The 3,555-nt window shown below is 36.6% G+C and overlaps 1 long non-coding RNA gene across 1 annotated transcript in view; it reads left to right on the forward strand.

Moving 5' to 3' along the window:
- Positions 1-477: 477 nt before the first annotated feature.
- LOC134484492 (uncharacterized) overlaps positions 478-3,555 on the forward strand; it is a 5,699-nt gene continuing 2,621 nt past the window's right edge. Inside the window, exon 1 of the long non-coding RNA XR_010061960.1 lies at positions 478-919. This is a non-coding gene — a long non-coding RNA (uncharacterized LOC134484492). The remainder of the gene's footprint in view (positions 920-3,555) is intronic.

The following is a 3,555-nucleotide window of genomic DNA, read 5'->3' on the forward strand; positions in this document are numbered from 1 at the left end:
AAGTAGGTACACATTATTTACACTGTTATACTCACTATATAGCTGTGCCCCCTTTGTTGCAAAAATCATAGCAGAAAATGGAATTGGAAAACAGAATTTTTGAGTACACATTCAGGAATATTTATAAAGTACCCTATCAAGTAATGTACAATAAGAAAATTAAATACAATATTCATTCACCTAAAGGTCTGTAGGGAAAATACTGGCCTTTAGAAAACAGTTAATATCTATAAAATTTAACTGTATTTCAGAGGAATGGACCTGGGAATAAAAATATTATCCAGAAGAATCTCCCTCCTCCAAGTTCCTAGTTCATTTCAACCCATGCAAGGACCCTGACTAACTTTCTCCATTCAGACAATGTAACCACTATTGAAGCAAAGAGAAGTCTCTACGTTTAGAGAGATATGGAGCACATAAAGGTTTCCCCTGTGTCACAGGAGACATACATGTAAAAGGCACTCTCAAGTCTGGTCAACCTAAAGAAAGCTGTTTAGAATTAGGCCATGGCAGTTCTCAGTGACATCATCATTAGACCCTCCATGAACAATCTCTTGTAACCTGGAGATCCCTAGCTTCTCCTGTGATGTCACAAGTGTAGTCATGTCTGCAAATGCCTCTCAGATATTCCTTCAGTACCTTTCGGATTTACTAATTGGCCTCTAGTTCAGAGGAAACATCAATTTGGGATTGATAACAAAAAGAATGAAAAGCTCAGAAATGGGGAGAACGAAGACGGCCTTCTGTCTTGTATAAAAAAATGAAGAAATATGTCAACCCTGGGAAATCTAACTGAGTCCTTGATAGGAATTGAGTAGATACATTGAAGATATAGAATTGATCTGAGTCTTCCACACATGTGATCAGAAGCACAGATCCTGTCAGAAGCATCTGGAATTCCCTTCTTCTAGTGGTTCCTGTAAGTCAGAGATTTTATATCATTAATATCTTTCCCCAAAATCCAAGAGCTCATGGCTTTTATTTTTTTGTCCAGAAGAAAAAGGTCCTAAGGAAGAAGTGAAAGACAAGTATTGTGTCCTCAGCTTAGAGTAAACTCCTCGATTATTTGGATACCTATAGGGCAGTTTGTGTCTGATCCTGGTATTTCAGAGGGAGACGTGTTTCTAATTCATCATATGAGTCTTTCCACTAGTAGTACTCTGACTCCCATTGCCTGATAGTGATCCTTTTGATTTCTCATTCAATATGTGGGATTAGCTGGGAGTTTTTTATCTTTAACTTTTTTATTTTTTTCTTTATTCTTTAGCAATTTTTTTTGCTTTTTTAATTTGATTTTTCCATATTTACATTTCAAATATTTCTGCCTTTCCCATTTTCCTGCCTATAAGTTCCCTAACCGGTCCATTTAACATTCTTGTATAATCCCCCTTATTGCCCTTTGACATTCCCTTGTTTAGACCAAGGGCATCTCCTTCCATTGGTGGCCAACAAGTCTATTGTCTGCTACATATGTAGTTGCAGCCATAGGTCTATCCATGTACAATCTTTGAATATTCGTATAGTACAAGGCACCTCTGGTTCTTTGGCATTGTTCTTTTTTTTGGATTGAAAGCTCCTTCAGCTCATCTCATTTTTTCTCAAAATCTACCAATAAGAGATCTGTTTTCAGTTCAGTGGTTTGCCAATACCTTTCATTTCTGTATTTGACATATTCTAGGTGTGTCTCTCAGGAAAGATCTATATCCCTTTCTTCTAATTATGCAATTCTAAGCTTAATCAATCTACCTAGTTTTGATGGCTGATATGTATATATATATATATATATATATATATATATATACATATATATATGTGTATATATATGTAATGTGTGTGTATGTATGTATGTATGTATGTATGTATGTATGTGTGTGTGACTTACAGCTATGAGGTTAGATGGAATTTTAACATGGATTTTGTGAAACAAGGTCAAGAAAGTAGAATCCACAAATGACAGTGCCAAATAGACTATCTCCTGTTTTTATGAACCTAATGATACTGAGGTTTCACTGGACCTCAAGCCATTCATCATCCTGAACATCCTCATGAATCTTATGTTTCTCCTGAAGGAAGAATCATGGTAAAATATCCAAAACCCTCAAGTCTCTTCCTGGGAACATCAGAAGGTAGATATTAGAGAACTGATATCCAATGGGCCTACAGAAACATATTCCATACTTCATGCTGTAATTTACTTTAATGATGTCCTGTAATTTTTGGATAAAATAAGAATATGGGAGTTTTGAAGAAGGTACACAATATTTACACTTTTATATTCACTCTATAGCTATGCCCCCTTTGTTGCCAAGATCAATGCAAATAATTGAATTGGAAAACAGCATTTTGAGTACACATTCAGCAATATATAAAATGTCCCCTCTCATGTAATGTAGAAAAAAATATTAATACAATATTCATTCAATTGAAGGTCTGTAAGGAAAATACTTGCATTTGAGAAACAGAGAAAACCTAGGAAATTGTAGTGTATGTCACAGGAATGCACCTGGGAATAAAATTATTATGCAGAAGAATCTGCTCCACTCTGTGTTCCTAGACCTTTTCTACCCATGCCAAGCGCCTCACTAAATTTCTCTATTCAGAACATGGAACCACTAACGAAACAAAGAGAAGAACTTAACTTTAGAAAGATGTAGTACGTAAAGTTTTCCTCTGAGGGAAGTTTAGATCAGGATTCATCTACGTTTTCTTTATATTTTTACTCCCCTACTCCCACTGTAGTACTCTGTGGATGTTCTGTAAGTCTTTGCTTTCTTGTGTTTAATCTATGTATCTGGTCTCCTGGGGAGGCATCATTCCAAACCTCCACCTTTACTTAGCAGGAACAGTAAATGAGGACTTTGGAAAAACTGATCATTTAGCTAAAGAAGATGACCCCTGAGTGGGAATAACTGTGTGGATCATTACTTCACTAACAGTCATCCTGAGCTAATTTCTCAGCTTCCTTTCTTCCTTGTCATTTTTAGTGTGCTACCCAAGGTGGGGAGGGACATTTCTGACTTGTGTTTGAAAACTGAGTCTACACTATTCATGCATGAAGGTTGGAAAAATTTCAATAAATCACTGATATCTCTGGGTTAGAAGGGAGAGTGATTGAAAGTCTTCCCCTGCTTCTCAGGCAAAGGGCATGGAAAGTGCAAATTGGCTTGTTGATTTGGAGAAGATCTAGTTAATAGGTAGTTATGCACTGTTAAAGGGAACTACTTCTGGATACTCTAATGTATGCTGGAATTTCCATGGTATTCTCTATGATGTCACTAGTGTTATGGAAACAGAAATTGCCCTTGTGGCATTTACTTAGTCCTTATTGGTTTATGCACAGACATGTTTTTCAGGATTATCAAACTATTTACAGAGAAAACAGAGAGCGTGGAGAGACAAGAGAGGGAGGATGAAGAAATTAAGATTCTTTCTTGTTATAAAAGTGCAAAGCAGAAATTATCTGGTGGAAAGCAGAGAGTGTGATATCTGGGCTGCTGCTGAGAAGCTTCCTGGAGGAGGTGGTCTTGGCTCAGCTCTTCTAGGAGTAGGAATTAT

Source organism: Rattus norvegicus, chromosome Y (assembly GCF_036323735.1).
Source record: "Rattus norvegicus strain BN/NHsdMcwi chromosome Y, GRCr8, whole genome shotgun sequence".
In the NCBI taxonomy this organism is placed as follows: Eukaryota; Metazoa; Chordata; class Mammalia; order Rodentia; family Muridae; genus Rattus; species Rattus norvegicus.